At 41.3% G+C, this 27,269-nt stretch overlaps 1 protein-coding gene across 2 annotated transcripts in view; it reads left to right on the top strand.

Annotated features, from left to right (window-relative positions):
* LOC126267060 (cadherin-23-like) overlaps positions 1-27,269 on the top strand; it is a 458,700-nt gene that overhangs the window by 7,946 nt on the left and 423,485 nt on the right. The window contains exon 2 of one of the 2 annotated variants that reach the window (XM_049971901.1): positions 8,604-8,623. The exons of the other annotated variant lie outside the window; for it this stretch is intronic. The gene's annotated coding sequence lies outside the window, so the exon portion shown is untranslated. The remainder of the gene's footprint in view (positions 1-8,603; positions 8,624-27,269) is intronic. 2 annotated transcript variants of the gene reach the window in all.

Here is a 27,269-nt window from a genome sequence, read left to right as displayed (position 1 = left end):
ATTTGATGGCTTACACTAGACGCAGACTGCTGGGGTACACTAATTTCGTCCCGGGTAGGTACGGGGTGGTGACTGGAAAGGGCATCTGGCCCCCTCTGACACTTAAGATCGCCAAACCCATAGTAACTAGGCCGACCACACGTTGACGTGGGACAAAGGCCCAAAGAAAATGATGTTGCTATTTACATTTAATAATTTTTACGTGCCAGCATGGCATACAATTTCGTAATAAGCGCCGTATGTGACGCTGCTGTGTATCACTGTTCAGTGATTTTAAGTACTTGACTGTTTTTGGCAAAGATATTGAAAAGTATTAATTTTATTGTTGACTTGTACGGTAATTGTATTAATTGTTGTATTGTTAATGGTTGAAAACGTTTTAATACATATGAAAAGTGTTGTGTACATAGATCCGCGTAGTCAGCGCGTACACAACTTTCCCACTAGAGCCCACCCCGCTAAGCACAACAGCACAGGCGCAGCGCTCGTCCGTCTTCGCACTACGAGATGGCGCTGCCTTAGAGACGGACCAGATTCTGCTTCCGCCGATCCGCGTATTAATATGTAACGCATCCAATGAGATTGCTGCTAACGTAGAACCTTTTCTTCTCGCAGATAACACTCGCGCAGTGATACCTGAACGTGCGAGGTATTATAACGAATGTACAGACCTCCGATTAGTCAGTCTGCATTAGTCTGTACGAGTCAGCATTAGTCTGTACCAGTCTATATTCAAGTTTCAGTCTGCGCCTAATAAGATTACCATATTCCTGTACATAGTCATGAAGATAAATGTATAGACATTTTGTCAAGTATCAGAGATTTGTGAGAATAAGATTAACGTACCAAGACCAAAGGAACTTCAGATTGTCAATTGTAAATAGCATCCAGAATCAAGTTACGTAATGTTTATGCTTGTTATTATTTTAATAAATGTGTGTGAAAATCAATCAAGTTCTGTTTAAAGTTGGCCACTGTCAATCTGCTACTCTAAGCGTGCAAGTGTCAATTCTATCGCCTGACCTAACGGCAGAAGATAAACACGCCACGATAAGACCAAGAGACATATTGCTGACACTCGCCTACTTCGTTAGACCGACAAGTCAAATAACCTGATGGTGTGTGTACCGAAGGTCTTACAGTACGCACATCACAGAAAGGTTTTGTACAACCTGATACGGCGCCCCCTTCCTGAGGATTCCTTACGGCTTTGGAAGGAGTAAACTGTCACTTATTCTATGCGCTGCAAATTTTTGACATGATTTTCACATCTTCAGAAATGCCATTTTCGACTGTGTTACGGAAGTCTTGAAACGATATGTTCTGTATTTCTGGCATATGCTTAACGATTTGGTAATACCCGTATTATACTATACGTGAGTGTAAATTCTGTTTTCTGTCCTGCTGGATGATTTGAAAATGGGTCTCGGCCCGAAAGTGGTCATCAAGTGAGAAATTGTTGACAGACGTCCAGTCTCGTCTGTTTCATGTCAGGCGTGAGCATTCAAGGCACCCAACGTCCAAACAGTTTTCTGTACCGTAAAATTCTGCAATGATGGCCTGTACACACACTCTTGATACGCCACACTTACCTGAGAGCTGTGACTGTGTTACCCGAAGATTTTCTATGATGATTTTATCAATCCGATTCCGATTAGTCCCGTCGGTTGCCGGAACGCGGTCGTCCATTCTGTGCTCTCAGTCACACACGGTGAGATTAGCATCATCGCTTCCTTCATCACGAGCACGAACAACCTAACGTCGCACATTATTGACGTCGTTAGTCACCACCATTCTTTTACGGATTTTAATTGAAGGCACCTTTTCTATGGTTATAAACTCGATTACAATACGCTGTTTCTCGAGCACCGACATAACGTTACAGGCCTCCATGTTAGACGCTGAAATTCGGAGTCCTCTAACGGCAGAGGCTGCAACTTGCGGCAGCAAAGCGTGAAAGTTGACCAAGTAATACGGATGATATGTAATATCTCAACCGATATTGGGAACAGAGAAACAAAATTCGGAGGCATTGCTTTTCAGCAGGCCCTCGTAAAAAATATCTGTTAACGTAGACGGTCCTCGTTGCTGATTTCCTATTGAAACCAACATTTTCTTTTCCTAACAGAGGTAGTGGCTAGAGGTACAAGATTTCTTTGGTAATACGTTACCCAATTAGTTGTACGTCCTATCACAACTCTCCAAACAACTGTATTTTATGTACAATCTGCCTCCAGGGCATTTACTTATAAGGAGCCCACAATACTCTACAAGTTTTTGGCGACCTTTCTCCCCTGTCTCCTTTGGCCTTTTACACGTGGAAAGCCGATACGTCTGTCAGCATATTCGATTGCTGTTTGTGATGGACTAACTCGCCTTGCACACACCAGGGCAACCTGTCAGACGGGTTACAAAATAGCCGGGAATCTCTGATGGCGAGCGACACGCAACGGAAGGAGGAGGCCTCGCCAGCCGCCCTGCAGACTTGAACAACACATTAGTTAAGCATTCCCGAACCACGATTCAATACTGCGCACTTTATTGAGGTATACTTAAGCACTCATCCCAGCGGTTTTGTTGCTGAGATCCCATTCACCATACGGCCTTCGAGACATTTTAATAAATGGGGACAAAATGTAAGAATTTGTTACTGAGAGCATAACGAGCAAAAAAGGTTATATTGACATAGGACTGGTAATGTGTTCTAAGGCAGGTGCACCGATCTGAAGGTGAAGATAAAAGATCTTTAATGGTGTAGGTTTCAATGATTGAAAGCAACACGCCAGGAAATTGGGAATGTGCTGTTTGAAATAGTGTTTGAGCTGCACACTCAATAGGGCCCTAAGCTGGAGCAGAGTCGGGTAGTGACCACATCGCTCTTCATAACACCAATCGTACGCCTTCCACCAGAAGAGGCAGGATCACCCCAGGAAGCGCAGATATTCCTCGACAGTGAGGCGTAATGGGAGGATGAATAGACCTACTCGGTGGTCACTAATAATACCCGCCCACCCAATGAAGCTGAACTGGTGCTGATGGTTCGGTGTCCACAGGTGTGTTGCGAATGTTGACCATACCGTCCCCTCTTTAAAAGTGGCCTCATCTGTAAATACGATGGATGACAGAAGTCGTTAATTTAATAATCATTCTTCCCTTAATATGTCTCTCTCGTATTACGAGCAAGGTGGTAAGCTGTTTGGCGTTACCGTTCTTCATTTATTTTCACTATGCCGTACCGAAAATAGAGCTTGACTGCGCTCTTCATCTTAAATTAATCTGCAGTAACTTGAACCTTTAATCGAGAGGAGTAAGCTATATTCCCGCATCGGGTCTCTTCTGTCTCATCATCGACATTGACTACACAGATAACACTATACCCCACAGTACACTAAAATCGAAGAATGAATAATTCAGCCCCTCGGAACTATAAGCACTTTCGAGCCTAAACCAATTGTTAAATTGCAGTTATTCAGAATTTTCAAATGTTTGTGAAATCTTATGGGACTTAACTGCTAAGGTCATAAGTCACTAATCTTACACACTAATTAACCTAAATTATACTAAGGACAAACACACACACGCATGCCCAAGGGAGGACTCGAAACTCCGCCGGGACCAGCCGCACAGTCCATGACTGCAGCACAGTCCAAGACCGCTCGGCTAATCCAGCGCGGCTGCAGTTATTATTACTTATATATACCACACGTTGCTTCGCACGCAGAAAATGTTTTCTGAACTAAAAGTCGTAGAGTGCCTTGCATGCGAGGCCGCTACAGCGTCAATATGCGATCTTCGACCTCACAGACTGTGGTGACTTAAAATTCTCCAGCGGTTTCTTTTGTTCTTGGATTTTTTGTGGCAAATCCTGTGCAGATGTTGAAGAGAATACAGCCGAAAATCCTCAAATATATTGTTTCTAAAATTGGTGATGGAAGAAAAGTTTTCATTAGCTGTATTTGGCTTGCAAGAGGATAATTTTTATTTTTTGGATCTTCCGACTACAACTGACTGAAGCACTCAGACGGTCCAAAAAGTAAAAATTATCAATTACCGTAATATTATACGCAACTGAGGAAGACAGGACTACAAAAATTGAAAAATGTTCCTTCATCCATGTTTTTCGAATGTCCTCGATATAAGTCTGAAGCTCTCTCACTGAAGAGTTTCCAGTTGTCAGAGCATATTACAGCGTTGATGGTGATCCGTCTCTCGGATAAGAGCATGAAGTTCCACTGTCTCCTTCATACTATTCGAAAGGAGTAGGCTATGCGCCGGCAGTCTTTCAAAACTAGTTCAAATGGCTCTGAGCACTATGGGACTCAACTTCTCAGGTCATCAGTCCCCTAGAACTTAGAACTTCTTAAACGTAACTAACCTAAGGACATCACACACATCCATGACCGAGGCAGGATTCGAACCTGCGACCGCAGTGGTCGCGCGGTTGCAGACTATAGCGCCTAGAACCGCTCAGTCACACCGGCCGGCCTCGTCTTTTCCAGCATCGATATTGACAATACACATGTCATTACAACCTATACCTAAATTATCACTCTTACGTCATTTGACACCAACGCCCTGAGCCAAGGGTACCCTTACATATTATAAAAATGAATGGATGGATGGATGGATGGATGTGTGCGTCTATGTGTCACATCTTCTTCTAAACCTCTGGACCGATTTCAGCCAAACTTGTTAAACATATCTCTTACTATTACACAACAATCGCTGTCGGGGTAAGAAACTTACCCATCATGGCTAGGAGGTATGACTCATAATAATGAGATGCGTGAAGAATTGCCGCATCATGCATAGCGTTTAAATTTATTACTTCTGTGCTACTAACTCTGTACGCGACACATTCTGCAATCAGTATCGGCGTATGTCGCTGAATGTACCCGCAAAATTATATCATTGTATGAGACATAGCTCAGGATATTTGGTTTCATAAACACTGAGATGCGTGAAAAACTGTCGCCGAGTCAAGTGAAGTTAAGGAAATCGTCCTGGAGGCAGTTTTGACAGCATTCAGCTGTGAAGCACAAACGCGAGTGGGGGAAAACAGTACCCGTCTATAGCGCTATGAAGAGGCTTTACCATAGATACGTTTACAAAATCGTGTTGTCAACTCTAAAAGCAGTTGTGCTTATAACTTTTTACATTATGCATATTTCCTTGTACGACTAGTTCATAACTTCATAGGTATTTTCACGAGTACATGAAATGAAATTTTTTGGATGTCACACTACCAACACAAATCATTTTTCTCCCGTCTCCAATAAAAAAATTGGAAAAATAAGTACCGGGCAAACCCGGGTTTGTCACATAGTAAATAAAATTCGTCTCTTACTCGGCAAGGAGAAAAGGAATTATTCTTAAACTATTTGCTATATTTTGACCGTGTAGACTAATCGCCGACTGATGTGACCGAGCGGTTCTAGGCGCTTCAGTCCGGAACCGCGCTGCTGCTACGGTCGCAGTTTCGAATCCTGCCTCGGGCATGGATGTGTGTGATGTCCTTAAGTTAGTTAGGTTTAAGTAGTTCTAAGCCTAGGGGACTGATGGCCTCAGATGTGAAGTCCCAAAGCGCTTAGAGCCATTTGAACCATTTTTTGTAAACTCATCGATCGAAATGCTGACGAATAAGCCTGTTAGTTCATACCCTGTCCGAGAACAATTAAACCTGAAGGTCTATTTTCTTCCTACTCTCTATTATCAGTAAAATGTGACGCACTTGATTAACCATTGAAACTCAATAATCATCTAGCGAAACCTTAAACGTGAACCGTTTCGTTATCGAGTCCGGTTAATCGCAGAAGGTCACTTGTAAGACAAGAAGCAATGTTAAATTTTCTTCGGGCCTAAATTTCGTATCTAGACATTTGGACTGAAAGGTAAACCACACAAAAAACATATGGGAAATGAAATGGTACGTATGATGTTTCATGACAACACACTAAACATAGAACTCATGACATCAATGTAAATAACACTCCGCAACGTCCTGACAGTCACTGCAACGTTGGCTCTGCAACGTGGCGCAAGTGCTCTCGATCATTAACTGGCTTCGCTCATTTAATACAACTGACTACAACTTTCCGCGATACTAATGCCACGCTCCTTTGACGGCCTGTTACACTTGGCAGCAGCTTGTGACGTTTCAAGTAGAGTGGAAAGAGGGCTATGAAGCGGATCGCCCTGCTCCACGTCTACTGGAACTCATCATCCGTTTTGGTCTACTAACGACAAATTCGCGAAATGAAGAACAAGTAAGCGGCACACTGCAGAAGAAATGGGTGACTAGGCACGTCTCTATCACTCCCGAAGATGTTCATCTGTGTCTGCAGAGTAAATTCTACCAGTGTCTATCGAATACTGAGATATACAGGATGGTTATAACTTAACTTCCGCTACTTGAGCCAGTGTAGACGGGAAACTACTTGCCGTATGGGCAGCCAACTTCAAAGGAATCATGTTCAGACTATGCGCTGTAGGCCTTGTGTTGTTAGTAGTGTTAGTATCATTGCGTGCTTTAGGCGCCGGTACGGCGATGGGTGGTTGAAACGCAAGCATCACTGTGCACTACAATTGCAGACAGTCAACGTGGTCTGGGCAAGGTGAGCAGGGCTGTACTCGGAAAACCTGCTTTATCGAAACAACAGCGACAGTGCTGCTGCTCTTCGCGAGCTGCGAAACATTAAAGGAATACGGAGAAGTCGTCTTCCCGCATCGGGACTGAAGAACATGATTCAGAAGTTCTGATTAAGTGGCGATTTGGAAATTGTTGCTAGGAGAGGCTGACGACCAATTGCGCCACAAAATGTTTAACAAGGAGAGCACGCCTGCTCGTCATCGCCGAATTCGTCCAAATTCGTGGTACATGCAGGGCATGTTAAGACAAGAAAGTGCCCCAAGTGGTCAAGCGTTTAGGATATAAAAGTAATTTTCATACGGACTATCACCATGTACATCTTAGCAGTTGCGCCTGTGAGCGGGCTCTTGTGGTTGGCTCAGCGGTTTTGCGATGTCGCTGTCCGTGACTGCTCTTCTGTCCACTCAATTTACCCTGGAACTAACACACATTAAGGATTTACCGACTGATTAATTTGGGTCTGGGAAACGACGATGAGGAACCTCAGGCTGCATAAGAAGAAAATGTGCGTGCTGAACTGCCACCAGTTGAAGGTTACAGTGCTACTGCTTAAGACTGCATATCATTCCTCATTCTATGAATACTGTAATTTATGAATGCAATTATCTGTCACCTTATTTATGTCATTATATTGTTAGCTTCCCATTTTATTACTTTTTTGTAGAATAAAAGAAAAAAAGAAGACAACGCATCGGTTTCCAAAACTAGGGAATTGTGAGTTCGAGTCCCACCAGGGGTACACAATATTTTTTCCCTTCGAAATTTTACAGTTTAGTGTGTTCGTAATGATATTTATAAAATTCGAGTTGAAAATTATTTATTCTCATCAAATGGTTACAAAACGTTGTTACACAGAAATAGAAATTGAAAACTGTTTACCCGTCTCAAAATTTCTGTTTCTGTTTGCTTTCGATTTGTTTGACAATTTTACAAGTTTCTTGGTTAATGAAGATATTGGTAACACAACTCCTCGCTGAAAAGTACGCGGTAAGACATCGCATTTTGCATTGAAAGGGTTGCAGGTTCGACTTCCCCAGATGGCAAATATTTTTGTGCTCCTTGGCAGTACAGTCACTACTGACATCACAAATAACAGCAACATCATATAGGTTATTTTATTAATTTATATAAGCACAAAAAGTATAGCTATAGGATGAAATGTGGGACTGCCAACATTTAAAAAGGGATTGTAGTTTTCGCGTACACGGGAACGTCGATTTACATACACGACGTTCCCGTGTACGCGTTAACTACAATTGCTTTTTAAATGTTCGCAATCCCGCATTTCCCACCACCCCGAGAAACATTCGCCACAACAGGAAACAAGCAACAGCCAATATCGAATATTCAGCATCAGCTGACTGTAGTCATAAGTAATAAATACCGTTCTGACGAAGAAACAGGCATATAACCACCCTTAAATTCCGGTTGGTTAGGACTCAAATCAACAGTGCACATAAAGTTCCCTATTGTACAAGAAACGCAGATACTCCAAAGAACAAATGAAACCCGTGAAATGTAGGTGCAATTATAACTGAATCGCCAATGATCAGTACTTGCAGCAATGCCAAAAGGCTCTGAGCACTATGGGACTTAACATCTGAGGTCATCAGTCCCCTAGAACTTAGAACTACTTAAACCTAACTAACCTAAGGACATCACACACATCCATGCCCGAGGCAGGATTCGAACCTGCGATCGTAGCGGTCGCGCGGTTCCAGACTGAAGCGCCTAGAACTTCTCGGCCACACCGGCCGGCAACTTGTTAAATAAATAAATATAAAATTGGGCTAGATGGACTTACATTGCTTAGCGAAATTTGGAAAATGTTATAAATTTAATTAATGACTCAATGAAAATGAACGGACTCACTACATGTGCAAAATTAATATCTCTATAATTACTGTCTGTTGATACTGAGAAACTCAACTAAGAACGTTTGGATTTGTTGCAGGGGAAAACTGCAGAAAATTGGTAAATATTGCACTGCCGCAATTTGAGGTGTATACGTCACAGTAAACCAATACCTTTCAGTTAAGTACCAACTCATGGTAATCAATTAGTAATAATGAAATATAAAAATCTCATCAGTAGTAAACACGTACGTAAACGCAAAAATTTCGTGACCTCACTCACTGTAATTCTCCTGTCTTTAATTTTATTCAAAAAGTGATTCATGTATATTTATGTGTATGCTGTCATTTAGCTTGAAAATTATCGTAATGATACAGCGTCATTTAATTATTAGTTTAATCTGAGCTACAGTTACGTAATTTTTGAAGTCAAAATTTCGATTGTTCGTGATTTCATTTTACTGAACCATTGCTTTCATGCAACTTTTATTACTACTCATTAACAATTACTGCTAATCAGTTTTTACAGTTACTACTATTAATTGCTGAAGACATTAACAAACATTTCTGAGTGATTGCAGTTGCGTAAACTTGAAAACTCATTTATCCATGAAAAACACAGAAAAGAAATCTTTTGCTGAATCTTCCCCTGTTAACTACTGTCTTTTAAATTACTGTTTACTAGGCTTGAGCACTTCTGTTAATTGTAGTCTTGCAAATTACTGAATTTTAACTATTATTATTCCTCTCATAAACAATGCAAGAGTTAATCAATCATCAGGGCTCTCTCGGATCATCGATAATGGGTAAGATGGGTACTATTTAGGTATTTTGTCTTAGTTAAAATTGAAGGTCAATGCTTTAGTATAACTCAGAGTTAGTCAGACTCAAAATGAACTACGACGCATTGGCTGATCGTACACAAGTCTGGCCAAGTAATTAATTGAATCTTACTTCAAGCTGAGATGTCGTCGGGGCAACGCAAGGCATTTTTCGTTCACAATTTGTGGAACTGGCTCTTCTTCTTGTAGATTCGTAGCAAGTTAAACTGGGACCACAGAATCCTTCATGTTGATTTGCATCCTCTGCGATCATTACACTGTGCCCATTTAATACCATATACACTATGTGATCAGAAGTATCCGGACATCCCCAAAAAATACGTTTTTCATATTAGGTGCATTGTGCTCCCACCTATTGCCAGGCACTTCCTATCAGCGACCTCAGTAGTCATTAGACATCGTGAGAGAGCAGAATGTGGGGCTCCGCGGAACTCACGGACTTTGAGCGTGGTCGGGTGATTGGGTGTCACTTGTATCATACGTCTGAACACGAGATTTCCACACTCTTCAACATCCCTAGGTCCACTGGGAGTGATGTGATAGTGAAGTGGGAACGCAAAGGGACACGTACTGCACAAAAGCGTACAGGCCGACCTCGTCTGTTGACTGACAGGGACCACCGACAGATGAAAAGGGTCGTAAAGAGTAATAAGGAGACATCTATCCAGAGCATCACATAGGAATCCAAACTGCATCAGGGTACACTGCATGTACTATGACAGTTAGGCCGGAGGTGAGAAAACGTGGATTTCATGGTCGAGCGGCTACTCATAAGCAACACATCACGCCGGTAAATACCAAACCACTCCTCGCTTGGTGTAAGAAGCGTAAACATTGGACGACTGAACAGTGGACAAACGTTGTGTGGAGTGACGAATCACGAAGTGGCGATCCGATGGCAGGATGTGGGTATGGCGAATGCCCGGTGAACGTCATCTGCCAGCGTGTGTAGTGCGAACAGTGAAATTCGGAGGCGGTGGTGTTGTGGTGTTTTTCATGGAGGGGGCTTGCACCTCTTCTTATTTTGCATGGCACTATTACAGCACAGGCCTACATTGATGGTTTAGGCACCTTCTGGCTTCCCACTGTTTTGAGCAATTCGGGGATGGGGCTGCATCTTCCAACACGATCGAGTACCTGTTTTAATGCACGGCCTGTGACTGAGTGGTTACAAGACAATAACATCCCTGTAATGGACTGGCCTACACGGAGTCCTCACCTGAATCCTACAGAACACCTTTTGGACGTTTTGAAAAGGCGACTTCGTGCCAGGTCTCACCGATACCTCTCCTCAGTGCAGCACTCCGTGAATAGTGGGCTGCCATTCCCCAAGAAACCTTCCACCTCCTGAAAGAACGTATGCCTGCGAGCGTGGAAGCTGTCATCAAGCTAAGGGTGGGCCAACACTATATTTAATTCCAGCATTACCGATGGAGGGCGCCACGAACTTGTCAGTCATTTTAGGCCTGATGTCCAGATCCTTTTGATCACATAGTGTACTTCGCCCATCCACACCAAATTATTCGCCGAGCCGTTATACACTTTAGCACCACTGCATAACGAACGTTTCTTTACTAAAGAGCAGCTATGCCATTCGATTGGACTGTCTCTCACAGCACTTTCCTGCGTTCTCCTCTGCAGTGTACTGAACTGCTGGCTCGCTTGCGTGCCCAGCGATAACGCAACTGCCAGTTCGCTGTACTCTGTGACAACGTCGTATCGCTCTGACTAAGCCAGCGTGTCTACTTATAATAGTGTACAAGTAATATTTATATAACTGTGCAATGAGGAAACAGTTCATTTAATCATACAATCATTAGAACACTTATTTACAAACTTATATTCAAAGAAAAATACATCGAAAAGTAAAATTGCAAGGAAAAATTTGGTCGCCTACTGAGTCGTTGTGTTACAGTAGGCTCGAAATCGATGTCGACGCTAATTCGTCTTAAGGAATAGCGTTATTAACAGCAGTTTCTAGTTACTTTTACTTTTTTGGGAGAATTAGCCTATATTCGTACACACCTATCTGAAAAAATAGCAACAAACATTTGTGTAATACGTGGTAGTAGTAACTGTGTTTTAATTATCATCCCGAAAGGCTGCATCCATGAAAATTTCTAATCGTGTTAGCCCCTTTCTTCATAATCATCCTTCGATGTGACACGTTTTTTTCCAACGATGGATGCTTTGGTGGAGAACCTAGTAGTACAGTTATTCATTTTGGGTGTTAAGGATACGTACCACCCAGAAAATCACCTTGTCGTCATTCTGGAAATGGCTGCCACGCAATGGTTTCTTCATGCGAGGAAGCAGGAAGACGCCATTGGGTGCCGTTCCACGAGCTGAATTTGTTATACATGTTGAAAAACATTCATCTTAATTTTCTTGGCCAGCTTTGAATGGGAGATCTAAGAGCCAGAACGGATTAACGACTACTTACATTGCGAAAATGCAGTCAACAATATGTACACCCCGTTATCATCGTATACTTGGAAAAGGTCGGGAGGGACGGGAAGTTTTGAGTTATATTATATCTTGGTCAGACAGATATTCCGAAATCAGATATTGACTGCAGGGCGTGTCCAGGGGCAGATATAAACTCAGATTACAATTTAGTAGTGATAACGAGTAAGCTGACATTTAAGAGACTAGTCAGGAACAATCAGTGCGCGTAGAAGTGAGATACGGAAGTACTAAGAAATGGAGAGTTACGCTTGAAATTCTCTGAGGCTATAGATACTGTGATAAGGAATAGTTCAGCAGGCAGTTCAGTTGAAGAGGAAAGGACTTCTCTAAAAAGGACAATCAAGAAGTTGCTAAGAAAAACATACGTACCACGAAAGTTACTGCGAAGAAACCATGAATAACAGAAGAAATAATTCAGATGATCGATGAACGAAGGAAGCACAAAAAAAAAATTCATGGAATTTATGAATAGAGGAATACAAATCACTCAGGACTCAAATATATAGGTAATGCAGGGAATCTAAAGAGAAACAGCTGCATGCAAAATGTGAAGAAATCATAAAAGAGATGATTGTCGGAACGAATGACTCACATGTAGAAAAGTCAAACAACATTCAGTGAAATTAAAAGGAAGGGCGGTAACGTTAGGAGTGCAATAGGAATATAGCTGTTACATTCAGAGGAGATAACGGATAGGTTGAAAGATTACACTGAAGGCCTCTATGAGGGGGAAGATTTGTCTAATGTGATAGAAGAAGAAACAGGAGTCGATTTAGAAGATATAGCGTATCTCGTATTACAATAACAGTTTACAAAAGCTTTGGAAATCTTAAGACCGAATAAGGCAGAAGGAATATATAACATTCCATCGGAATTTCTAAAATCATCGTTTGAAAGTGACAACAAAGCGACGATTCACGTTCGTGCGTAGAATGTACGAGTCTGTTGATATACCATCTCAATTGCGAAAAACATCATCCACACAGTTCCGAAGACTGCAAGAGATAACGAGTGTGAGAATAATCGAGCAATCAGCTTAGCATGCAAGTTGCTAGCAAGAATAATACACAGAAGAAGGGAAAAGAAAATTGAGGATGTGCTAGATGACGATCAGTTTTGCTTTTGCAGAAGGTAAACGCAACAGAGATGCAATTTTGATGTTGTGATTGGTAATGGAAGTAAGACTGAAAAAAAATCAATGCACGTTCTTTGGATTTGTCGATCAGGAGAAAGCGTTCGACAATGTAAAATGATTCAAGATTTTCGAAATTCTGAGAAAAATAGCAGGAAGTATAGGGAAAGGCGGGTTATTTACAATATGTACAAGAACCAAGAGGGAACAATAAGAGTGGAAGACCAAGTACGAAGTTCTCTGATTAAAAAGCGTGTAAGATAGGGATACGATCTTTCGCTCCTATAGCTCAATGTACACATCGAAGGAGCAATGATGTAAATAAAAGAAAAGATCAAGAGCGGAATTAAAATACAAGATGAAACGATATCAGTGTTAAGATTCGCTGATGACTTTACTATCCTCAGTGAAAGTGAAGAAGAATTACAGGAATTGTTGAATGAAATGAACAGTCTAATGAGTGCAGAATATGAACTGAGAGTAAATTGAAGAAAGACGAAAGTGATGAGAAGTATCAGAAATGAGTACAGCGAGAAACTTAATATAAGGATTGGTGATAACAACCTAGATGAATTTATGGAATTCAGCTACCTAGGCAGCAAAATAACCTGTGATGGATGGAGCGAGGGAAACATAAAAAGCATATTAGCACTGGGAAAGTGGATATCCCTAGCCAAGAGAAGTCTACTGGTATCGAACATAGGCCTTAATTTCAGAAAGAAATTTCTGAAAATGTACGTTTGGAACTTAGAATTGTATGATAGTGAAACAGTGACTGTAGGAAAACCGGAACAGAAGAGAACCGAAGCGGTTGAGATATGGTACTATAGACGAATGTTGAAAATTGGGTGGACTGGTAAGATGAGGAATGAGGAAGTTCTCCGCTGAATCGGCGAGGAGGGAAATATATGGAGAACACTGACAAGAAGAAAGAACAACATATTAGGACGTATGTTAAGACATCGGAGATTAACTTCCCAAGTACTCGTGGGATCTGTAGAGGATAAAAACTGTACAGGAAGACAGAGATTGGAATACATCCAGCAAATAATTGAGTACGTAGATTGCAATTGCTACGCTGAAATGAAAAGTTTGTCACAGGAGATGGGGATTTTCTCTGCCCGGGGATTGGTGCTCGTGTTGTCCCCATCATTTCATCATCATCATTCGTGACAGTGGATAGATTGGACTGTATACAAAAACTGGGCTGTGTAAAAATTGGGACTTTGTGCAGGCGCTGATGATCGTGCAATTGAGCGCCCCGCAAATCAAACATCATCATCATCATCATCACAGGATTTGAATTCGTGGTGGGGCGCATCAAATCCGGTCAGAAGACTGATAACTCAAAAAAAAAAGTTTGCAATTAAAACGCAATTAGTGTAACACGGATTTTCAGTTACTGCAGTCGACCGCATCGTAGTTCTCTTCCCAGCAGTAAGAACAACACCTCATTTATTTACGTACTTCAATGCGGAGCAGAACCAACATAGTCGTTGCCTTTCTTTGCCTGTGACACACTGATTCGTTTTGTTTTCGTGGATTTAGGATGCTGAACAGCGAGGTAGTTATAGTCTGAGACGAACATACTGATTTACAACAACAGTGCTGTTTCTTGTACATTTACTAAGAGTACCAATGACAACGCTGAAGTCTCAATTCGTCAATAATTCTCTGTCGATAGAGCTATGACCGTCTGTTGACCCATCTGCAGTTCAAAAAAATGTTCAAATGTGTGTGAAATCTTATGGGACTAAACTGCTAATGTCATCAGTCCCTAAGCTTACAGACTACTTAACCTAAATTATCCTAAGGACAAACACACACACCCATGCCCGAGGGAGGACTCGAACCTCCGCCGGGACCAGCCGCACAATCCATGACTGAAGCGCCTCGGACCGCTCGGCTAATCCCGCGCGGCATCTGCAGTTCACCAGTCACCTGCATTTCGCCGTGGTAAGGGTACTACAAGTCCTTGCTACCTAACTGCAAGCAGATGGCATTAGATAACGAACACGTGAAGCAAACTGCACGTAACGAAGACTCACATTTATGTGCCGTTATTTTAAGACCTGAACTCTCGAATCTCTTGAAGGTGTTTAACTACTCAGAGTGCCACTATGTTACAACCCATTACTATCATAAAGTTGAAGAACAATTCATTTTTCCACCCGAACTGTTATAAAATCACTGTTACTTACACCACAACTAACTGATTTTCTCTGTTCACTATTTTCGATCGCGTTCTCATATATTCGGAAATTCACATTGTCATCTTTTGTCGGTGCGTACAAACGTGTATCTCTAACAGTAAACGCGAGCTAGAACGACGTCCTATACACGCCAGAGCTTCATCGTTGCTGCCGTAGTGGCATAAGGACAAAAACTTACGAACTTCTATTTTTGTGTGGTTGTGCACTCGCAAAGAAAATGCCTATAGACGGTAATCTATATACTATCAAAAGACAAAGATTAACGGAAGAAAATTTTATTTGAATAATGAAACACAGCACCAGTAACGTATTTTTCCATACTTAGCAAGAAGCGTTTCGAAAATTTCTCCTCAGTGTCTAGTCCAAATATTAACGTAAGTATTTTGTGTGATGTTTGCATGTATGTTCTCTGCACCTCTTACAATGTAGTCGTCTTTCTGAGGTTATGCTGCAGTCTGAAAATAGGACAAAATATATCTTGGAATGATTTTACATGCTAGTATTAGAAATAGTATCTTTGTTTGTCTATTTACAGGTACTGTGCCGCCTCCACTACGCATAAAACCACACACGCGCATATCATCGCTCGCACAGTTTGTGGAATCAAAATATGTTACAAAGATATTATGAGAGTATTACAGCATGTTACAAAGTTATTAGGATAGTTGGGCTTCGTAAAACGTCTGCATAGTTACAGGTGTTAAAATCCGTGACAACTTTGTGTAAATAATGTACTCTACTGAATATGTAACTACAGAATATGTAACACTTCTGACTGTATGTAAACTCTATGTGATGCCGTATTGTCAGAAAGCGTTTCTGAAGAAGAAAAATGTGTTAACATCGAGTATAGATTTAAATGTCAGGAAGTCGTTTCTGAAAGTATTTGTATGGAGTGTAGCCATGTATGCTAGTAAAACGTGGACGATAAGTACTTTAGACAAGAAGAGAATAGAAGCTTTCGAAATGTGGTGCTACAGAAGAACGCTGAAGATTAGATGGGTGGATCACCTAACTAATGAGGAGGTATTGAATAGAATTGGGGAGAAGAGGAGCTTGTGGCACAACTTGACTAGAAGAAGGGATCGGTTGGTAGGACATGTTCTGAGACATCGAGCGATCACCAATTTAGTACTGGAGGGCAGCGTGGAGGGTAAAAATCGTAGAGGGAGACCAAGAGATGAATACACTAAGCAGATTCAGGAGGATGTAGGCTGCAGTAGGTACTGGGGGATGAAGAAGCTTGCACAGGATATAGTAGCATGGAGAGCTGCATCAATCCAGTCTCAGGACTGAAGACCACAACAACAACAACATCTTTGTAACATCTTTCATAAATGTTTGCAACGTATTTAGATTCCACAAATAAAGGATGTAAGTGATGGTTTGCGTATTTGTAGTTTTCTACGTAGTGTAGGAGGCACACACCTCTAGAGAGACAGACAAAAACAATATTTCTAACATTCGCATGTAAACTCATTCTAAGATTTATTTTATTCGATTTTCTTATTGCAGTAGCCGGTAGCCTCAAAAAGACGACCACAGTGCGAGAGGCCCATAACACACATGGAAACAAGACACAAATCACTTACGTAAATTTTTGCATTAGCAATGAGAATAAGAGCTCAAAAAGCATGAGAAAATACGCAAATGGTGCGGGATTTTATTGTTTAAAATATGAATGGTACAGTTTCAGGCTTTCCAAAAAGATGGATTCTGATTGAAGAAATATTGAAAATGTCGATGATAAAATTAAAATTAAATTACTGCAAAGTAATTACAAACTAAAGAATTTAAGCTAAACATACAGAAAATTTGGTTTTTTCTTTTTTTTGGTACAAACCTTCCACTTTTCGTGTATGCTTGTGAATATTTTCAGTCCCACTTCATGCATCCAAACGTAAGAAATCTTCCGCACTCTCCGGCTGTTACATGACTTGTCTTTGTTCCAGGAAGTCCGTGAGAAGTTTCGCTGCACTGTTTAATATCAACTACTATTATTAATAGATCAGTACCTCCTCCTCATTAAAAGTTATGATAGAATGAGCAGATCATATTAAAGGGAAAAATAAAATTAATCTTTGCCTTGTCTTCTTCTCACAGCATTACAACCCTGTGTGTGTTTTAGCCTCTTCAACAGGTTTTCTCCATTCCGCCCTCCCCAACGCGGTTCTCCGCCGTCCTCGGACTCTAAGAGATTTTATATCTTCTTCCACATCATCTATCCACGGTTTTCGTGGTCTTTCTCTCTGTCTTCTTCCAGTTGGCGTCCATTCAAAAATCTCTTTAGTTGTTCTTCCATTATTCATCCTGCGGACATGTACAACTCAGGCTATTCTTCTACTTCTTATAATTCTTACGATGTCAGCTCCTTGTATGAGGCGGTCCAGCTCAGTATTCGTCCTAGATCCCCGGAAACAATTATTATCCTGCACTGCCCATAGATCTTGCGCAGCACTCCACGTGCAAATATCTTGAGCTGCCGCTCATCAACACTCCCTAGTGTCCATATTTCGCATCCGTAGGTTACAAATGGCCTGATCATGATCTTATATAGCTGCAGCTTCAGCTGCCTATTAATGACGTAGAGGCCAACAACTTCTTAAATGTCTGGAAGCATCTATTACCACTCTTTGCCTTCTTTGCAAGTCTAAGTGCAACGACGCTGGCGGATATTCCTTCTTTAAATGAAATGCTTTAAATATCAATAAGGTTTACATTCAATCAGTTTTTATGGAATTAGAAAATATCAGCTAGGCTCATAATTTTTACGGAACCGATCCGTTTAATAACTGCGCAACCGCGTGATTATTAAACAGCATTCCTTATTTGAAAATCTCATTTTGCGTAATATTCGGACATCATCGCTTAATTCTGCAGATTCAGTTTTTAAAATGGTAGTGAATAATTGAAGCCAAATGGCACTCAAAATTATAATACGAGACCAATCGACTACGTTTTAAAGACGATCACATTTAACATTACATGATTATTTCTCTCAGTATTTTTTATGCAAGGAAACTGAATACGTTTTCCGACATAATTAATCTCGAAATGAATTATTGATTTAGGAGAACATTACATACAACTCACGGCTAATCTGGGTGACCTGCGACGAAACCATAAGATACGATAAAACAGCCATTATCCCAAAAGATAAAGATATCCTATCTTTATTACTAATTATAAAATTATTGTTCTAAGGCTTCTTTGCGTCTTTTGCTGTGTCTGCTTCCACTTTTCGTTGCAGTACGTTGACAAAACGAAATTATCTCGTTTTATTTTATTTGGCAGTTTTACTAAAAAATAAAAATGAACGTAGTAACTACCTGTGGTATTAAATACGTATAAGGCAATGTAGATTTGCCTGCACTGATGTCCCCTTCGTATCAGTTTCAGTAGGAACTCTCCGACTTTGCAGATTCATAGAGTCGGCCTTACTAGAAGACGACAACGCTGTCTCAGCCTGTGATCCACGTGCCACTGCTTGGTGTCAATGACTTTAAGGTGAGAAATCAGGTTTCGTGCACCTTTCAGCTTGCTACTAGTTTCCTCAACTGGGTACCTTGAGTGTCGCAGTGACCAGTTCTTTATTCAAGTAGCTTTAACCTCCATAGGTCGAACAAATTCAGTTTCAGACCTTTTCATTATAGAAAATTTGGCATTGCTTATCGCAAAGCTAGCTCGGCAATTCCAAGTCATAGCAAAGCATTGTAAAGACGAAGCAGACATGGAGACTCATACTTCGATTTATTTTTCGAATCACTTTTGTAAGCGTTCACTCGCTCTGTCGCCCCATATTTCAAAATGACGGACGCAAGTTAAACTGAGGCAGTCGGAATTAATTTAATACTAGGGAGAGCTTACATACGGATAAAAGTGAGAAGGTCGACAGCTAAGACCGTGTGCCTGCCATTCCTCGCGTGCTTGTTTCGATTTAATTGCGGCTTTATTATTATGCATTTTAATTCAAGTAGTCATTAGTTTAACAGTGGTCTATATTGAATGTTTCAGAACGAAAAAATACATAAATTACATAAATATAGTCTCTGTTTACCTGACAATTATGATTCAGTTCGCACTCGTCACTATCCTTACACTATCATTCCATTATGATTAGTCATTCTGTACTGCACCCAGTGAAAAAACATGATACTTTAGTTCAGTGGTTCTCGACCCGAGCGGTAAAATGAAATTTTCTAGAGGTGGAAACATAAGGGTGTAATTGTGTTTCGGGCACGATGCTAAGTTATTTATAAAACAACACTATTTCGTGTGAGACTATAATATTCATTATAAAAGTTACCAAACATTATATTTTTCTTAAAAAATTGGCATTAAGGTGTGAAATGTATGTAAGAACCTCTTCCTCGCATATATTCCATCCATTACACACACATTCTTTGTACTTTGTACCATGCATCTATGAAAGTAAAATTGCGTCATGAAAATTACGTATGCTTAAATATCTCATGGAAATGTCTTCTCAGTGTTGAAGGTGGTTGCCTTAAAAGACCACAAATTACTTCATAATCCTCTTCACAACATTCAACGCACAAACTGACACAACAGCACAACACTAAATACTGTATCAAATGGCTTCAACATTGCTTTAATGCCTGCACAGTATTATTATTATTATCGTTATTATTATTAATAATATTATTATTATTGTTAGCGACAGAAGTCAAAGACAGTTTGAAGTCTTCCAGTTTTTGCCATTTCAAAAGTAAAGAGACCTGCTATCAATAAATAGTTAAGTACTGTGCACACATTTAAACTTGAATGAGTTTAAATGGGAGTACAAGGTGTGGGTGAAGCAAGTGTCGCTAGGCAGAAGAATAGTGCAGAGGAAGAATGTTTAGTAAGAAGTGTCTACCCTCAACTTGGACAGTTCGCTTCTTTTCTGAGCAAGAGCTGTAGGTAGCACTCGCGATGCATTGAGAACTGCTTCGTCGTTCTATAAAAATACGTTGTTAGAAATAAGCAGTAACAAAAGGCTCATTGCCTCATTAGTTTTTTGTTTAATAAAACATCTGCAAAAACTAAAAATCATTTATCTTTCGTCAGTCTAAAATTAAGTGTTCAGAATTCTCTTTAATCCCGAAATTTAATTAAGTTCGAATGTTGATTATGATGGACGGAGAGGGAGGGGGTACTAGCTTAATATCTGATTACACTAAAGGATAATGGTTTCAGAAAGTTGAGAACTCCTGATTTCACTGAAACTTTGTATATCACAATTGTTGTTCTTATTATTCATACGTGATTATTACCTTTAACCGAATCAGCTACTCTTGATCAGTGTATTCCTTCCTTAATAACACAATCTCTTCACCCACATTAACAATTAACATTATTTTTCTCATCGCCTTCCCAATATTTTACTTATCGCCTACATCAGTCTTCTAATACATGCCGACTGCTGTTGAATATAATACAACTCCCCTAAATCTGACCAACTCAAAATTCTGACTGCCTCCACCAGTTTCAAACTACACGTTGCCAAAGTTACAGTGCCCAAGGAATTTACGCATAGCTACGAAAGAACTTGTCCATGGGGGTTATGGCACGCTTACATTTTGAATTCTTGCTGATGAGGGGCATCTTTGACTTCGAACGATCGGAACCGCACGAAACCATCCCTAGACTAACATTCGGTAATAAAAAACAACAGTGGTCGCTTTCATTTCCATGCAGAACTCCGCACTTGTCTGCTAGCGCCATCAGAAGGTGCCATGTTGTAGCTGCACGAGCAAGTGCTCAGGTTTCGAAATTGGTATAGCTGCAGTATGAACTTCGCCTTTGGAGTGTCCACCTTAGGCGTACTGTGTACTGTGATATGAAGAGAATTAATCCTACGAATGTGTGTCCAAATATTAGGGAGAATGTTGCGATGTGCTGAATGTGAAAATGAAATCAGAGTCGAGGATAGAAAGTTCCTGGGTATATTATGTAACATAATAATACAGAAATGTAATGAGGGTGACACAGAAATACACGACGTCACGCTGACAGATATTCTGATATTGAGGACCGGGAGGAACCTGAACCTGAAGGTGACCGTTCAAGCGGTACACGACGTTCATCTCCAGAGCAACAGGAACAGTCCGGTCAAAGTGAGTACTAACTGTCTCCACACAAATAGTCGAGGCCTAGTTTATTAGGAGATATCGACGACAGCATACTAGAAAAAATTCATGAAGACTATTCCAATTGTGGCTTCAATTGCTACATCAAACTAATGAGGTGATAAAGTGCATTAAAAGTGAATAAATTGCAGATAAATTCTAAATTACGTGCCTAGAAAAAGGGCGAGCAGTAGCTTGTTTCAAAGGAAACTGACTGTTGCATTTACAAACTATAAAAGAGCGTATACCATCGCAATTTGATAGAGCAATGCTGTATGTATCTACAACTCACTATTGGAATCTGCAAATGTGGGCTCTAGAAGCTTCTAAAGTGGTCAGTTTGGACAATTTCAAAGCTTCGATTACTTTTATCGACAATCTCAAGGCGTAATACGTCGTTTGTCACACGTAAAGACACAGAAGACGGTAATAGTATACGTCAGAAGGCACAACAGTTTGCGGAGGAAGTGAACATGTTTATGACAGAGCAGGTTGTGGTGAAATGAAATGTTTGGAACAGTGGCTACAGTCAGTTCCAGGAGGAAATGTCTTCATCACCAACACTATATCAAAGTAGAGAGAAAACTACAACTACCTGCACTATGTCCATAACTTTACTCACTGCTGCACAACTATATGGCCTTATCAATGACAAACGGACTGTCACACAATCTGTACATATGTTTTCAAGAGGCGCAAAGCAATTCCGGTCCAAATATTTAAGAGAAACTTGAAAAAACATGTCGATGAAACATTCATGTGGAGGCAAGCAAAAGGGGAAAAATAATTAAAGAACACGTGGAAAATCACTATGTGATTTAAATCAATTTCATGCATCAAAGTATAGGCATATGTCAAGCTATGCTCAGAGAAAGGCAGTTTAATGACATTGACATATAAACATCATCATTTTAAAATGTAATTAGTGTGGCTTTTTATAACGTAGTTACTAAATGAGAAAGTGATTCGGAACGTAAAAATGTAACTTTAGTGAGGTGTGCACATTGCTCCCTTCCACTCTGTTCTAACCAATTCATCGAAATCGCGCATCTACCCTATGAGGGCTAATATAGGCACTACCAGGTTTGTACAATATGTGTGTTTTGCGCCATTATAATTACTTTAATCAAAGCTTTTGTGGCACTGACAACTTGTTACCTTGTTTCTCAATGTTAAAATTCCACTTGCTGTAGAATGCAATGTTTTGCATGAAAATTATACATCTTTATAATCAAGCGTTATTCTAAGCATAGTTTCGTGTGGTTCCGAGCTTGCTAGATCAAAAGTTTGCCTTGTGAGTTTAATTCTTCAAGGTGGGTTTAAAAATTTTTTGGGTTGTGCCTCTACCGAAGTCCCCAAGTGATATGTAGACACGTTTGTACATACCGCCCTCGTGGAGCGCCTGCTTCGCGGCCTTTCCTTTAATGCAGAATTCGCGGTAATCACGGACCGGCGTAGCATTTCGTCACGCGCCTCGACGCTGCATGTCTCGTGTGATGAGGCAGACTCGTCCTGCCACGCCGCTTGTACGTGACGCGGGGGACCGCTTGGTTCTCAGGCAGGGCGCAGTGGATGGCCGGCTCAGGTTCCGCTCGGCGAAGAGGCCGCCGCTGGGAATGATGTATCACGTAGACAACGCCAGACGCTGCAGGCTTCACAACGAACACACTCCCCTCTCGCCTGCAGCTCAGTGTGTTACATCAAACAACGTGTTCCACGCTTACAAAATACTCGGTCACGTAGAAAGCGAAGCAAAGAAGAGATACACTCGTTTCAATAAATGAAAAATAGAAGGTTAGATCCATAATACAATGGAAATTAGGGGAGGGGAGGGGACGTTCAATAAATAACGCAACATTTTCTTTCTATAAGCAGGTTGGTTTTATTCGGGATTCCAATATTCCATATTATTCCTCACTGTTTTGGCTACAAAACTCGATTTTTCAGCGTAATCCCGTCCAATGCCGGGTGGGCCCGTATGCTCACAAGGTACTGTAAGTAGGCTGTTTAGGTTTTTATGTTGGTAACGTCACGTAGCGCTCTGTATGAAAATCACTGGCTGGGCTGTGTGCAGTCTGTGGCTGGTTGGCATTGTTGTAAAATTCGCTATTGTAGTGTTGGGCAGTTGGAGGTGAACAGCGCGTAGCGTAGGGCAGTTCGTGAGTCGCCAGCAGTGGTGGATATGGGAAGAGAGATGGCGGAGTTTTGAGAGCGGATGATCTGGACATGTGTCCATCAGAGACAGTAAATTTGTAAGACTGGATGTCAGGAACTGATATATAAATGATGACTTTTGAATATTATTATGGTAAATACATAGTTTGTTCTCTATCAAAATCTTTCATTTGCTAACTATGCCTATCAGTAGTTACTGACTTCAGTAGTTAGAAGCTTTTAGTTAGCTGGCAGTATTGGCGCTCGCTGTATTGCAGTAGTTCGAGTAACGAAGATTTTTGTGAGGTAAGTGATTCATGAAAGGTATATGTTATTGTTTGTCAGGGCCATTCTTTTGTAGGGATTATTGAAAGTCAGATAGTGTTGCACTAAAAATATTGTGTGTGTTTAGTGATGATCAAAATCAGTAAAGAGAGAAATGTCTGAGTACGTTCAGTTTTGCTCAGCTGTTTGAAAATCAAATAACGTAAGGGGTTTATCAGAACAATCATTCATAAATTTTTCTAAGGGGAAGTTTCAGTACCACTCTACCGGTCAACGTGGGAGCCAATGTCCTGCTGCATCAATAACCTCCCCAACATCAACGTACTGCTTTCCGCAGAGTGCATACTTCATTGGGCTAAACAGACAGAAGTCGGAAGGCGCGAGATCGGAACTGTAGGGTGGATGGGACAGAACATTTCAGTGAAGTTTTATGAGCGCCTCTCGGGTGCACAAACTTCAGTGAGGCCTTGCGTTGTCATGGAGAAGGAAAAGTTCGCTTCCAGATTTGTGGCGACCAACACGCTCAGGTCGTTTCTTTAGTTTCCTGAGGGTAGCACATTACAGTTCAGATTGGTTAAAATGACTCTAAGCCCTATGGGGAAAAAATGGTTCAAATGGCTCTGGGCACTATGGGACTTAACTTCTGAGGTCATCATTCACCTAGAACTTCGAACTACTTATACCTAACTAACCTAAGGACATCACACACATCCATGCCCGAGGCCTGAAGCGCCTAGAACCGCTTGGCCACAGCGGCGGGCTTCAGTTCAGAGTTGATCGTTGTATCATGACGGAGGGCATCAGACAGAGTAACCGCTTCAGAGCCCCAGAAGGTCGTCACCAAAACTTTATCGACTGAGAGTGCGCCTTTGATCTTTTTCTTTGGAGAAGAAGTGGTGTGGCGTGTCTCCAAGGATTGTTGTTTTCTTTCAGGTCTTAGGTAATGAACCCACGTTTCATCGCCTGTGACAATCTTCGACCAAAACAATTATCACGATCAGTAACGTGCAAGCTATTCCGCAGAGATAGCCCAAAATTGTCCTTTATGGTCTTCTGTGAGGCGGCAAGGTTCTTAGTAGACACACACCCTTGACTACCCCAGTTGGTGGACGAGTGTGTTAGCACTACCAACAGAGACATACAGTTGTGCAGCGAGGTGCTCGGTAGTGAACATTCGATCATCTCGAATGAGAGTGTTCGCATGTTCCAGCATTACAGGAGTCACAGCTGTGTACGGCCGCCAGGAGCTCTAGAGACTGAACAGATTTGCGCGACTTCATAGCGATTATGACAGACGCGTCGCCCAACGACTCATCTTGCTTCTCTCCGTTGACATTCTACGAGGGCTCATGAATGTGTGCCACGCTCTGGTTATCCGCCAAAATAAATTCAGTGACAGCTGTCTGCTTGGAACGCACATCAGTTACAAACAGCATTTTGAGTGCTACGTATAGCTCCGCCACCTATCGGAACTTCATGAAAGTACAGAAGCTGAAGCGGGAATATTCCACGATGTCCCACAACAAATTCTGCATTTTTTCAACCAAGATTGGCCGAGAAAAGAAATTTGTCGCATTACTTTTTGAATGTCTCTCGTGCAAGGAATGTATCTGACTGGGATCTCGGATTTCGAACCGTTTCAGCTGCACCGTGTCAGCTGCACCACATACAACTGACGGTGTGCTTAGGGTGTCAGCAGAATCGTGGGCTTTCCCCAAGAGCAGTTTGTTTGCGAAACGTCTTCTAGTTCCTTAAAATTGCAAAGAGGTCGTAGCATAGCATGTTTTTATTCCATATGAATTTCATCGAGATGATCAAATAGTGTAAAAACATTTTATTGTTCAAACGTGTGTGAAATCTTATGGGACTTAACTGCTAAGGTCATCAGTCCCTAAGCTTGCACACTACTTAACCTAAATTATCCTAAGGACAAACACACACACCCACGCCCGAGGGAGGACTCGAACCTCCGCCGGGACCAGCCGCACAGTCAATGACTGCGACGCCTTAGGCCGCTCGGCGAATCCCGCGCGGCGAAAAACATTTTATTCTACAACATTTAGTTTACTTATTAAATTAAGGTGCCCTTATCGCCAATTCACTGTACCATTGCCGTTATAGCGTTAAGCTGGTTTTCTAGCCTTATGGCCCTGGTTCCCTAAGTAGAATGTAAGACAGTATGCAAAACAGGTTAATACAACGTCAGTAAAGAAAAGGGGATTAGCGATCATTATGTTATTACAGAAACTTTTATTACGAAACTTAAAAAAGCTACGAGATTGTTTCTGCTTGAAAGAGCAGATAATCAGTTGTTAGCACCTCACTTAAGACAGTGAACTGACATCGTTTATCTCTAATAGGATGGACGTAGAGGAATTATGGGCAAAGTTTAAGCAGATTGTAAATCGTGGTCTGCAGATTCATGTACTTAGTAAGTGGTCTAAGGACGGGAAAGACCCACTATGATTTAATAACGAGATTCGGAAAATGCTGATGAATCGGAGGCTGCACTCTCGGCTCAAAGAGAAGGTGCAAATGACAACTAGCAAAGGTTAGTAGAGATTTGTGCGTCTGTGAAAAGATCTATTCGCGAAGCATACAGCAAGTGCCGCCGTCATATGTTAGATGAAGATCTGGCACAGAACCCAAAAAAATTCTGGTCCTTTATAAAATCCCTAAGTAAGCCTAAGGGTTCCACCCAACAACTTGTTGACCAGTTTCGTGTGGCAGTCGAAGATAGCAAAGCGAAAGCCTAAGTTTTAAATTTCACGTTAAAGAAATCGTTCACGAAGGAGGATAATACGAACATATCGTTGTTTGACCATCGAACAGACTCCCGCATGAACAACATAGTTATAAGCATCCCTGGCGTAGAGAAACAACTGAAAGAGTTGAAAACAAGTAAGTCACCAGGTCCTGATGGAATCCCAATTCGGTTTTTTCAAACAGTAGTCTACAGCATTGGCCCCTTTTCTAGCTGTATTTATCGCGAATCTCTCGTCCAGAGCAAAGTCCCAAGCGATTGTAAAAAAGAACTGGTGACTCCTGTATATAAGAAGGGCAAAAGAATGGACTCGCAAAATTACAGACTTGTTTCCCTAACATCGATTTGCTGCAGAATCCTTGCACACATTCTCAGTTCAAACGTAATAAATTTTTTGAGACCGAGAATCTTATGTTCACGAATCAGCATGATTTTAGAAACAATCGCTCGTGTGAAAATCAGCTTGCCATTTTCTCACATGATATTCTGCTAACTGTGGATGAAGGGCAACAGGCAGATTCCATATCTCGAGATTTCCGAAAGCATTTGAGACGGTGCCCCTTGCAGGATGTTAACGAAGGTACGAGCTTGTGGAACAGGTTCCCAGATATGTGAGTGGCTCGAAGCCTTCTTAAGCTATAGAACCTAGTATGTTGTCCTCGATGACGATGGTTCATTAGAGACACGGGTATCGTCAGGAGTGCCTCAGGGAAGTGTGATAGGACAGCTGCTGTCCCATATATCTGAAAATGTTTTGGCGATCTGGGTGGGCGGCAA

Source organism: Schistocerca gregaria, chromosome 4 (genome assembly GCF_023897955.1).
Source record: "Schistocerca gregaria isolate iqSchGreg1 chromosome 4, iqSchGreg1.2, whole genome shotgun sequence".
Classification (NCBI taxonomy): domain Eukaryota; kingdom Metazoa; phylum Arthropoda; class Insecta; order Orthoptera; family Acrididae; genus Schistocerca; species Schistocerca gregaria.
The sequence above is the reverse complement of the archived record's forward strand: the minus strand, read 5'-3'. Positions and strand labels throughout refer to the sequence as shown.